Genomic DNA, 14,069 nt, shown 5'->3' with positions numbered 1-14,069 from the left:
GCAACCGGAAGAAGATCCTGCAAGGACGGGACCAACGACGAATGAAGAGAATAGTTCAACGTGACAAGTGGAATCCTTCCGCAAATTGCTGCAGATTTCAATACTCGACCATCAACAAGTCGGGGTATGTCAGCGTGCGAGCCATTCAACGTAACATCATCGATATGGGCGTTCGGAGCCGGAGGCCCACTCGTGCGTGTACGCTTGATGACTGCACTACACAAAGCTTTACGCCTCGCCTGGGCCCGTCAACACCGAAATTGGACATTTGATGACTGGAAACATGTTGCCTGGTCGGACGAGTCTGGCTTCAAATTTATCGAGCGGACAGACTTGTACGGGTATGGAGACAACCTCCTGAATCCATGGACCCTGCGTGTCAGCAAGGGACTGTTAAGCTGGCATAGATTCTGTAGGGCGTGTGCAGTTGGAGTGATATGGGACCCCTGATACATCTAGATACGACACTGGCAGGTGACACGTACGTAAGCATCCTGTCTGATTAACGGCATTCCTGTCCATTGTGCATTCCGACGCACTTGGACAATTCCAGCAGGACTTTGCGACACCCCACACGTCCAGAATTGCTACAAAGTGGCTCGAGGAACACTCTTCTGAGTTCAAACACTTCCGCTGGGCGCCAAACGCCAGACATGAACATTATTGAGCACATCTGGGATGCCTTACAACGTGCTGTTTAGAAGAGATCTCCACCCCTCGTACTCTTACAGATTTATGGACAGCCCTGTAGGATTCATGGTGTCAGTTCCCTTCAGCACGGCTTCATACATTAGTCAAGTCCATGCTACATCGTGTTGCTGCACTTGTTCGTGGTCGTGGGGGCTCTACACTATATTAGGCAGGTGTACCAGTTTCTTTGGCTCTTCAGTGTAGAGCAAGTCTACTTCATTAGCAGGAACAAAGCAGTAAGGGGATTTAATCAACGTTACACTGACAACTATTTAATTAACGTTACCTTGACATATGTAACTAGTGATTTATGTTCCGACAGTTAAATCTTCACCTAACTATTGTAAGATTTCAACGTATCCGAGGTTGTCAAGTCGTAAATCAAGTATTTCAGGTAATCTGACACTCCATTTTCGTTTAAATGGACACATGGAATAGGCGTATTTGATAATGTGGTCAGGCAAACGCCTGTTTGTTATTGAATTAGGCTTTCGAGTCTTAGCGAGCATACATATACTAAATTACTACACTACGTGCTGGACGTAACACTTCATGGGTTAACGTTTCGCTCCCTGCGTTTAGTCAGCGCAGTTCTTGCTCTATGACATCGCAATGTTTCCAGTACGATTGATACCCACTGGTATTGTAGCCAGACGACGCCATCGTGTCCTTGGAGTGTACCTTAAACGGTTTCGTAAAAGACGGGAGCGATGGGAAGGTTCATTGCTTTTGCTGAAAGTTCAGTCTGCTCCTGGGTGCTGGTAGACTAGCAGATCGTTCACCTCAGCGGTATGGGCATTACTCACTGAAGGTAATGTAACGGGGTTGAACATGAGGAAGAAGTTTCTCAGAATGTACGTCCATAGAACAGCATTGGGCGGGAGTGAATGCTGGAGGGCAGGAAGAAACTGAAAACGGACAGAATTTAATACATACGAATTTATACGAGGGTTGGAACTTTAATAGTGTAAACTATTTACTTACGGCTCGTACAAAATAGATACGTGTTTGAAAGTTTTACTGACATTCAAAGTAGTCATCAGCATTGTGTATGACCCGTTGCCAGTGATGTGGAAACGTAGGATACTCTTAGCAGTGCCAGTTGTGTTGACAGTTCGAGCGGCGCAGTCTATTGCCCGACGAATTTGTAGCAGTTCTGAAGCGAATGCCCTGAAGTGTTTCTATCAGTTTAGAAATCGAGTTGAACTCGCGATAGCTTAAGTAAGGGGAGAACAGTAAGTGGTATGGCACTAACCTCCCCCATCAGTCAAACAAATCAGTAACAAATCATTCTGAAATCAGTAACATCTTGAACTGTACATGCTTGAGCATTATCCTGCAAAATGATGGTCAGTACCTGCAGAAAGTGTCATCTCTTCTGTCTCTATGCTGTTCATTTTTGGAAGACAACCTACGACCAGCTTAGAGACAAAAGTGATGACACTCTTGCAGGACCTGACCATCATTTTGCAGGATAATGCTCAAGCAAGTACAGTGAAAGCTGTTACTGATTTGTTTGACTGAGAGGGTTGCTACATGCTATACCACTTACTGCACTCCCCTGACTTAAGCCCTCATAAGTTCAGCTTGATTTCTAAACTGAAGGAAACACTTCACGGCATTCGCTTCAGAACTGCTGCAAATTCATCGAGCAGTAGACCGCGCCGCTCGAATTGTCAACACAACTGGAACTGCTAAGAGTATCCTACGAATTCCACATCTCTGGCAGCGGCTCATACACAATGCTGGTGACTACTTTGAAGGTCAGTAAAACTTTGAAACACGTATCTATTTTGTACGAGCTGTAAATAAATAGTTACCACTGTTAAAGTGACAACTCTCGTATATTGATAATTTCTGGTATTGTGTTACGGAACATGCTGAAAGTTCAGTGACCTGATAAGACGAAAAATGAAATGTTTCTCTGCAGAATCGGCAAGGAAAGTATTGTGTGGGGAATATCGAACAGACGAAAGGACAGAATGACAGGACACCTGTGAAAAGTCGAGGCATAATTTTCATGGCACTAGCGGAAAAATGATGACCCCTCACCTCTCAAAATGTCTCTGCCGGCTGTAGAATATCGGGCCAGATCTGTGCATTGTGGTTCCTTTTACAGCCATATGAGTCACGAGTTTGCTCAAGTGACAAATCACTTGTCTCAGCAGGAGTGCCCACTGGCGTGTTAATGTGCAATTTGAGTTTAGCAGTGTGGATTCGCCTTCTGTCCTGCAATTAAGCCTCCCGTGAGTTCGTCTATTCTTTATGCAAATAAGAAGACAAACACGCTATGTGGCCACATACTTCATAAGGGCCCATTACAACTGATTCTGGTGGTGGCAGCTTTCGGCACGAGAGAAATCCATGTCTTCCCTCGGGAGCAGAGAATCTGATGATCTGAGCGTCATCAAACACACTGGTACTGTGAGTTTTAGCTACACCGGCGACCAGTGAAAGAGCTATTGTCGTTGCAATCAGATGACATACTGAGAGACTCCGGTCTCCGTGTGGAAGGAAGTATTCTCTGCCCAACAAGCAATCATCTGTAATTCAGTTTTCCATGAGTGTTCAACGTTTGTAATTTTCGTTACACTGCCGATAACTTCATCTTTAACATTATAACTAAACAGGACGTATTGAATACAACACTTTCCTCGTTGATCCTTTTTTCAAAACAAACTTTAACCATTAGAATACTTAATTATTAACATAAATTTCGTTAGAGGTTGCACGTGTTTGTAGCTTATAGAGTACGGTTATTTGTATTATTGACACTCTGGCTTCAGTCTCTAAATTTAACTTTTGTGTTTTAGTTCAACGCGGTTCGGAGCTAAAACTTCGTCCTGTAGGATCTGATATTGACTTTTTTGCGGATACGTCCGCTGCAATTTATCAGCTTCATTTCACCGCAAAATGTTTATCTTCTGCATCGGTGGAAAACTTCCACATTTGCGATTAAACTTCAAATATTTGTACTACTTTCATCACTGTACTGTGTAACGTCAAAAGCAAACATACTGGCCCACTGCAGATAAGGCGGCAGGAAATTCATACCATTTCGTAACAGCGTCATGTACACTACTTACCGCTACAAGTGACTCATTCTGAGATTCTAATTTCAGTTCCAGTCCATCTGATTACAACATAAGCAAGGAGTAAGTGCTGTGAGTGTTACGTTTCGTGCTTAGTGCATTGCTTTTATTTAACTGCATTGTAAACATCCAGACCAAATATCACCATGGAAAACTTCAGCAATCTTCTGCAGCGTAAGTGCTCACGCAAAACTGATTCATTATCCTCAAGATCAAAAGGTGAAAAACTTACGAAATTGTGAAGTAACACAAATTTTTATACTATCTGACTCAAGGGACAAAATTTGAAATATAATATAGATAGTTGATTGATTACTGAGCAGTAGCCGGCCGGAGTAGCCGAGCGGTTCTAGGCGCTACAGTCTGGAACCGCGCGACCCTACGGTCGCAGGTTCGAATCCTGCCTCGGGAATGGATGTGTGTGATGTCCTTAGGTTAGTTAGGTTTAAGTAGTTCTAAGTTCTAGGGGACTGATGACCTCAGCAGTTAAGTCTCATAGTGCTCAGAGCCATTTGAACCATTTAGCAACATCTAGAACTGATGTAGTACTATGGATGGTCACATTAAACGAGGCTATTGTGCCATTGTGGGAAAAATTTATCAGCAGGCTTGGATAAATTCGGAACACGCTGGCTTTAACGAAAGAGTTTAGTGCCTGTGTTCGTCTGTCTTCATGTGTCGCTGAAAAAAAATTGTAATATACCTGCTGAATTTCAGCCAATTGTTGATGGCTGTCCCGGAAAGGGCTAAAGAATAATAGCTAGCAAAAAAAAAAAATCGAGAACTAAAACAAACTTGGGACGTAGCTGTTATCTTTAAAAACTATAAACCAACAGAAAAATATAACTGCAGTAAACGTAGGAGGGTAAGATCAATAATTTACGCATAATAGCTGCCACGGAAGACGGCCAGGCAAACAAACAGGAAAAAGGGCTCCCTGGTCTACCTCTTGTTGCAGAAGGAACTATAGCAGTAAGAGATCTACGGTTCGAATTTCATCTGTTGCATAGTGATTTCAGTATAATCTTGGTGCTGTCATTCTGCCTAGGTATCCAATGGTGAAAAAATACCGTGATGGCTCCTTGACGTAACTGTTCAATGATAATGTTGAGAACATGAACCTCATACGTGTCTAGAATCGTATTCTTAAACAAAACGAAGAAACGAGACCTATATAGTGAAAATACCTTCGGCAAAGCTGCACATTTGTGTTGGTTCGTTTTTTAACTACATTACCATGTATTTACTCGGCCCAGAGTACCAGTCTACGAGTAGGACGTATCTATTCTTCCTTCAGGATAGTGGGAAGTTTAGGTACAATGACGGAGGTGGATAACAATCATACATCCTTCTCTCCAAAGTAGACAACAAATTCATAGTAATGTTGAAATCTGATGACTGAGGTGCCCATGGGAGATGCGAAAATGCATCCACGTGCGATTAAAGGCATTCCTGGACGATGCCAGCTGGTTGGACAAGGGCATTGTCGTCTTGGGACACAGAATTGTTTTGGGGAACGAAGTTATACCATGGGATGGACCTTCTCCGCCAATATGGTCACATAATCATTGTCAGTAATGCGACCCTGCACAATAACCATGGGGGCAATGGAAAACAAAGATGTGGCTACCCAAATGATCACCAAAGCCTCGCCACGTTTCATTCTTAGGAAGTAAGCTTGGCCATAAGTTAGAAACAGTGTGAAACAAGTCTCATTTGACCAAATGACATTACTCCATTGGTCCATAGCCCAGGTTTTATAACTTGTAGCTCGTTTACCCGTTCTAGTCATTTGCATCTCTGAGGAGTAATTTCGGGGTTCCACCTTGCCCTGTAATTACCTGCTTATAAAGCTACCTTCGTGTTTTCTGGCGCTGGCGGGGTTCACAAGTGCGATACTTGGTTCAGCTGTCGTTCCATTAGTTTTCATCACGATCCGCTTTAACGACGGTCTGTCAGGACCACTCAACACTCACTCTCGTTCGCGTTGTGACTTAGCGGCTGATGGCTTTCCACTTTCCCTGCAGGCAGTGTTAATATTGGATACGGCGACTCCCGAAACACGATATTGGGGAGCTTGGTTACGGAAACACCCACCACATGAGCATCAACAATTTTCCCTGTGTGGCGAAACAAGTGCTGTATCATTTGAGAGTTACAGACGCGAGCGAAAGTGCCGGGACTTACCCAAGTTCACTGCTAGTACGTCACCACAAAAAGTCTGTGCGTAGCACGTAAATGCTGCACCATAATTTAAGAATTAAATTAAAAGTTAAACTTGCTTTTCCAAACATTGTCAGCATCTGCTTTAGTATATTAATGTTTAAAATGTCAAACCTCAAAGTGACCGAATGAATATTTTCGCTATATACATCGTTTTAAGAAAAAAATAAGTGGCGCGAAATAATAAAACTAGGAACCCAAAAATTGGTCATAATGTGCAGATGTGTGTCAAAATGAACTGGTACAAGTCTCAACGTGATTAAAGCAATATTTTGTCTGGAATACAAGTTTTTAATAAAAAATTGAAGGCGCTAAATATTGTACTTATAAATACGAAAATTTGTATGAAGCTTCAGTTTAGTATAAAAACGTTAATTATGTAACCCCATTGAGCTACCTCTAATAATTTTACAGTAATCTACTGAGACCTAAATTTTGACCAAAAATGTCCTTAATTGTAGTAGATTAAGTATCTGTTATATTAATGCTAGAAAGTTTTGTTTACAGCACGTGATGAAACCTATTAAATAATAGAGCTGTACCAAGTTTCAAGGCTGGATGCAAATAATAACAAATACAAAGTCTCTTAAAGTTTATGTTCTACTGTCAGTTCTGTTCTAGGCGGCAAAGTTTAAATGCAGAGATAGATGTTAAGAAGTTGTGTTGGTGCATTTCGTAAGATATCCAAATAAATTCAGTAGAAGCTATAGTCACATACACTGGAATAGCACAGCATGGTGTAATTGTACAGCTATGCTGTATTTATGTCAGGCTCCTGAGTGTCAGGTAAAGTGTTTGACAGTATTTTTTTGACTACTACTAATCACCCAATTCGTTCCACTTCCCAAAGCTCGTGTCTCTTCTCAACTCACAGATAATACTAAACTCCTTTCTTTGCGTATGTTCAGAACATATACATTGAGGTGTAAAACGTCGTAGGATATCTCTAAATATAGTGTTGCACGTCCCTTTTCCCGCCGTAGTGCAGCAACTGAACATGGCATAGACTCAAAAAGTCATTGGAATTCTACTGCAGAAATACTGAGTCTTGCTGCCTCTGTAAGAGTCGATAGTTCCGAAATTTTGCCCGATGCAGGATTTTGTGTACGAAGTAACCTCTCGCTTATGTCCCGTAGATGTTCAATGAGGTTCACGTCGGGCGCTCTGGGTGGCAGAAACCATTCGCGTGAATTGTCAGGAATGTTCTTCGAACCAGTTGCGAACAGTTGTGGTCCAGTGACAAGTCGTCCACACATATACCATCACTGATTGGGAACATGAAATCCATAGATGAGTGCAAATGAAGTAAAGTAGCCGAAAATAACCATTTATAGTCAATGTTTGCTTCAGCTGGACGAGAGGACCCAGCGCATTCCATGTAAACACAGCCAAACCATTATGGAGCCCCCACAAGCTTGCACAGTACCTGGTTGACAACTTGGGTCCATGGCTTCGCGGAGTCTGCGCCACACTCGAATCCTGCCATCAGCCATTATCAACTGAAATCGGAATTCATCTGGCCAGGCCGCTGTATTCCAGTAGTCTAGGGTCCAACCGGTTAGGTCACGAGCCCAGGAGAGGCGCTGCATGCGATGTCGTGCTGTCAGCAAAGGCACTCGCGTCAGCCGTCTGTTGTAATAGTCCATTAACCGCTCTCCCCTAACGCATACGTTCGTCATACGTCCCACATTGATTTCTGCGGTTATTTCACGCAGTGTTGCAAGTATGTTACCACTGACAGCTCTGCACAGACGCCGCTGCTCTCGGTCGTTAAGTTAAAGCCGCCGGCCACTGCGTTATCCGTGGTGAGAGGTACTGCGTGAAGTGTGGTATTTTCCCGACACGCTCTTGTGACTGTGGATCTCGGAATATTCCATTACTTAAAGATATCCGAAATGAAATGTCTCATTCATCTATCTCGAAGTACCATTCAGCGTCCGAAGTTTAACTCCAGTCGTGCGGAGATAATAGCGTCGGAAACCTTTTCACATGAATCCCCAGAGTAAAGATAATAGCTCTGCCAATGCACTGCCCTTTTATACCTTGTGTATGCGGTACTACCACAATGTGTATATGTGATTATACTATCGTCTGACTTTTTGTCACTTCAGTGTAGTATTTATAACTAACCGAACATAAATAAGGAGATGTATTTTAGCTTATATAATCCATATATACTACCAACACTCTATCATAGACACGAATAACCTATTTGGCCCCTTAGAAGTTCACCGTCTACATAAAAACATACCTAAAGCTTCAAACAACATGCGGAACAAGGTGCTCCAGCACACTCATCTTCGGAAAGAGTAAGTTCCAAATTCACACCCAGCCTTTATGATTTACTATATTCTTTGTCACTTATTTGAATCTGTGAATGTTTTCTTCAATAAAACCATCATTGTGTCTGCAACATGCGGTTTCAATCTGAGACTGACTTCCGTTGAACTGGTGTTACACGGAATCCTTCCACTGCTTCTAAATTGTCTTTTGGTCAATTGTTGCTTTCAAATTTTATAGAAATTACTAAGTATCGTCCTGTCTTCATCAATCATAAAAGGAATACAGATATCATGCTTATTACGTCCAACCTTGTAATGGCAAACTAACATTCGCCCTGTAAACTTCAGTTTGACTCTCATTACTATTTCAATGACGTTCTATTCTTATGATTTTGGGCATCAATTTTTTAAATTCACAAAAAACATTTTTCCATCTCATCTTTTGCAGTATTTCTTTTTGTAACTGCCAAATGTTTAATTCTAAAGTGTCTACAACATGGCTGTCATCAGTGATTTCGAGTTTTGATAATATTTTCAATAAGCGTAATTAAATCTGTTGACCCCTAATATCTAACTATATCCTTAATAATTCCTGTCAAGATATGCGTTATGAGTGCTATTTGTGAGTTAGCAGTTTGTAATTCCCCATCAGATGCAAGAGAAAGTTGCTAGCTAAAATATAGGTATTTAATAAAATGGCAGTCCTGAGTTTGCCATGTATAAAATATAAGCAGACGATAGTTCACTCTGGAAAACTAGAAATTGACAGTAGAAGATATCAAAGTATTAGACCTTAATGTTTTATTTTTCGTCCTGTTTACTTGGTTATACAAGAATTAACGTAAAAAAATCAGTGAATAAACTATTAGTCATTTTGGTTGAAGAATTCAGTGGCACTTCAGGTATTTTAGACTTGTTTCTAAACAGTCGATTCTTGAGAAGCGGAAGGTGCCTCATTTATATTTGACATTACTGAACCTGACATTTAAGCTGTCATTCGAGGTCATGGAAATTTCTGCGCTACAGAAATGGTCTCAAAGGTGACTAACTTCCACTTGAGAAACTGCAGTTCACACTCACGTCTGATATGGTGTTATGCCGCTTCATGTTCTTAGGGGAGATGATCTTTATTACGACTTGACTTCATACATCATGGTAAAATGGTGGGTAGTAGTTAATGCTCTTGCTTGCGTGCTCTAGGGAAGGAATAGCGGTAAGCTTTACCTGCGTTCAAAGCATTAAGGTGCCGACTTAAACAACTGCAGTAAAAGTACGGTGACCATGGGCCAAGGGAAGCGCGTTTCTTTCTGGGGAACCTGGTTGGAAACATTTCCGGACGGTCGAGTGCTGTGGTCTCATTGTTACACTGGTTAGCGCCAGCCGGTCGCCATCTACATCCAGTCAGACTGAATAGCACCAAGAAGTCGCGGCTGCAATGGCTAGCGCATTATAGGCCAGCAATAAAGCAGAGGATGGACCCTTGTTAGGCAGGTAGCCGACGAGACAACTGTGAGTGTTCTGCGAATTTCTGTGGGACATGTCACTGGCGCCCTGATGTCCAAAACATATTTGTGAAAGCACGAGGCTTTTAACGAGTTTATGGCCGTTCTTTGGAAACTTCGAAATGGACGCAACAGGGGATATAACAAGCTTCTATGGAGGTCATGTTGTTAGCAAATGACACGGTGTAAACGCATGGGAAAGAGGCTGCAAAGCTGAATCTTTTTCCCTTTTCTCCCAATTAAATTTAAAGTCTCTGATTGGTCAAATCGGTGTATGCAGAGCAAGAGAGCAAGGGGCGCTCTCAGAGTTCGAATGCCGCACTCCAGCTCGTGATTGTCTTGTGCTAAAGTGGGGGAAGTCCAAGATGTCAATGGGCTTTTGCTACCGAGCTGAGGTAGAAAGCGGACAGAAAGAGAAGATCACTCTTGTACTGGCGATTCGCTAGTAAGGAACTGCAGATCTCTACCTAAATGGTGAGAGTTGTGTCCTTTGCTAGTGTGCCTTTGCCAGTCACCTTCTGAACCATCAGAGGTACTGCTTCTAGCATCACGCACACGAGCAATGTGTGGGTGTAATCATTTGTCTTGAGTTGTCCGTCTAAACATTTGACATATTCTGTCATGCATAGTCGTGGCACGGAGTCAAATTGGCTTGGCAGAGTAGCAAACGGGTCCACCTGCACACTGTATTCCACCGGGGTTTCAGAGGCTCATAGGGAAGTACCTGCGTTCCGAATTAACCGAACGCGAGACCGCGCACTTGCATACTTAGAGCGCGCGCCATTAATAAATGACAGATGGCGGCTACAGTCGCCGAACGCATCGTGGTGTGTGCCCTGGCCAGCAGGAGGGTAAAATATTCACTGCTACATCTTAGGCCTCAAATATATGTTTCAAAGCATACTGTTCTTTCGAACCATATATATTATTAATTTTTGAATAGTAGAGTATAGATGCTTGATGGTGGCGTGTCATAACCAGGATTCACGTGTATGAAGTGAGATAAAGCCATTAGTGTTCCTTTTGGTGTCATGTGTCGATCCCCAGCTGATAACTTTGTCCGCCACAGGCCCCATGTTAGTGGAAGCGTTTGTAAAAAAAAAAAAAAAAAGAAAAAAAAAGTTCGTGTGACGTTTCTTTAGTCATTTTTCCTATCTTGTGATGTTAAGGATGAATAAATCTGTTGCCATTTAGATCACAACTTATCCCTGTGTTCTGATTATCAGTACCTTGCCATTTTGATTAAAGTCCTGATTTTAAAAGAAAGTGGTTAGCTTGCACACTATCTAATCAAAAGTACGCACACAATGCTCTTTATGGCCAAAATGACCGCTAGATGTCGCGAGAGGCAGATCCGTTATTACAAAAGGAGGCGGGGCTTATTTTGCTGTCAGTAGCGAAGCTGTAACAACAGAATAGACCAGACGGGAGAGTTAAGTCACTTAGAACGTGAACTAGTCAATGGATGTCACCTGGGTAACGAGACCCTAGGTCTCTAGAGCTTCCCAAATCGACTGTAGTGAAGTGCCTGCGAAGTGGGAATGTAAAGTAACGACCACAGATAATCCAAGACGAGGCCTTGTCTTGTCTGGCTTGCCGAGGGGTGGTTATGATCTTCCAGCATTATAATGATTTCTTAGGTGAAGTTCGAAACAAGAAAGTAGCTATATACCCAGTAACATAATGCTGTCTCCAATCATAATGCACAGTTAGGATAAATAATATAGTGCCTTACAGTATTGATATTCAGTAGTGAAAATCAGCGAGAGTAATTAATCACTCCAGACCAAACGTTTTGAAGACTAGGAGAGATGACCTGGGATGAAATTTATAATGAACCAAATGCCGACATAAAGTTTTATCTATTCTATGACAGATTCATATCAATATTTGAAAACAGCTTTCTGAATAAGCTAATAAGGAAGGACACTAAGCAACCACACAAGAAACCATGGAGCACTAGGGGGATTAAGGTTTCACGGTAAAGGAAAAGGGGATATATCTGTAGGACAGAACAATTAGAGATCATTCATTAGCAGTACGCTAGAATATCTACTCAAAATTACTAAGAAAAGTTAATTAAAATCAAGAAAAATTCACAATAATTTCGAAATCAGTAATCCGACAATGGACTTCAGACAATATGGAATGTAGTGAAACGAGCGACCTTACAACCAGCAACATATCAGGATAACATCACTACTGGACTAAAGAAAGTGCTATTCATGATGAGTCGCAGGTAACAAATATATTTAATATTCATTTCCTAATTATAGTAGAAATCATAGGGACAAACAGTTCAAGAGAAAAATCACTGCATAATGCTCAAAAACCAACTCTCCGAGAATTAAATCTAAAGCATTTCCAGAAACTAAGAAAATGGTACATTCTCTCGAAAATAATCTGGTTTTGGCGGTGTTTCCAATACAACAGTAAAAATTTCTTCCCGTGTAACAAGCCCTACCTTATCTGAAATATGTAATGCATCGCTAACCCAGAACATTATTCTAGAGTAACTGAAATATGCCGATGTTAAATCCTTTATAAGAAAGCTGATAATAGAGATGTCTTTTTTCACTAATAGCGTCGTTTTCCAATTTTTTGAGAAGGTATTATAGAATATTATCCCACATAAGCTGCAATAATATTAGTTACAATAGTAAATTACAGTTTGTATTTCAGAGGTACTGTTCTACTGAGAACGCTTTTTACATGTTCAATCACCGAATTTCACAACAATTAAATAACAAAGTAGCACCTGTTGCTATTTTCTGCTACCTACCTAATACGTCTGATTGTGTGAATCAGAATATTCTCCTTGATAAACTGAGATTTTATGGACTTGAGAGTACAGCGAACACATGAAGAATGTCACATATAACCAAAAGAATGCATAAAACTCTACGTAGTAATTCAGCCAATGAAATCAGGTGACATTCTTCTAAGTGAGGAGGAATCACGATGGGATTCCCCGAGGCTCAATCTTAGTTCCGCCGTTGTTCCTTGTATAGGTAAACAATTATAATCATCTATCTAATACACAAAATAGTTGAATTAGTTCTTTTTGCAGGTGATACTAACATTATAAACAATCCAATTACAAATACAGGAACAGAAGAAATGGCAAACAGTGTTCTTAATAGTGTCGGTTACTGATTTTTGTGAATGGTCTCAGTCTCAGTGTTAAAAAACACAACACATTCACTTCAGCACATCTAGAGGTACTACGTCAATGATAAGTGTAATAAATGGTGGGGAAATAATAAACAGGATGGAAGTCTTAGCTGCCCATATTGGTGAGAATTTAGATAGGAGTAAGGACATTTTTAAACTCCAATGACAAATTTGTTCAGCCACATTTTCACTCAGAATCATAATAAAACTTGGAGAGTGATAAGACAATAAGTATGGATACTTCGCATATTTTCATTCAGTTATGTCAATGGAAAAATGTTTTGGGGTAGTTCATCATTGACAAAGCAAGTCTTCATAATCTTTTCATTCAATTATATCATATGGAATAATGGTGTGGGGTAACTCATCATTAACAAAGCCTTCATTGCTGAAACATGTACTGTAAGAGTAATGTATGACACTCAAACAAGATTATCTGTTTAAGGAGTGACATATTTGGCTACTGCATAAGAGTAAATATATTCACTCATGAAATTTGTTGTAAATAATTCACTGCAGTTTTCCAATGGAAGAACGATGTTCATAATTACGGCCCCACAAGAAAAAAACAAGATTCTTTACGGAACATTAATTTTTTATATCACAACAAGGGCTGCACAATACTGCTCCAAAGTTTTTGTTTACGTACCCACTGATATAAAATGTACGAGAAAAGTAAAATTTGAAATTAACTAATAAAGTTTTTCCCTTACAATTGTTTCTGGTCCGTATAAAAAGAATAATTTCTGATGTGAATATAAAATGACTCGTTCCAAGTCATTAAGATGTAACGCAAAAATGATTTAACTAACTAAGTAGCAATGATCACGTTCGTTGGGCTTTTCGCATCGTATTTCAGCCAGAGAACGAACAGCCGAAATGGTCAGTGAAACCCATCTGCATCATTCAGCCTCGTATTCGGCTGTAGCTTACTGGGTAAGCTACGGCAGATCATTTATTCCGCTGACATTAGCTGACCGGCAGAATTTGAACGAAGCAAGATTTTCGTTTCAGCTGAGCGGGAAATCTACCGTAACGATACGGACGGGTATCTCGTCTTTCCACATCATTAGAGCTCAGGAACCGCGGAACAGCATCCAAACCGC

The sequence above is a fragment of the Schistocerca nitens genome, chromosome 2, assembly GCF_023898315.1.
Source record: "Schistocerca nitens isolate TAMUIC-IGC-003100 chromosome 2, iqSchNite1.1, whole genome shotgun sequence".
Classification (NCBI taxonomy): Eukaryota; Metazoa; Arthropoda; class Insecta; order Orthoptera; family Acrididae; genus Schistocerca; species Schistocerca nitens.
The sequence above is the reverse complement of the archived record's forward strand: the minus strand, read 5'-3'. Positions refer to the sequence as shown.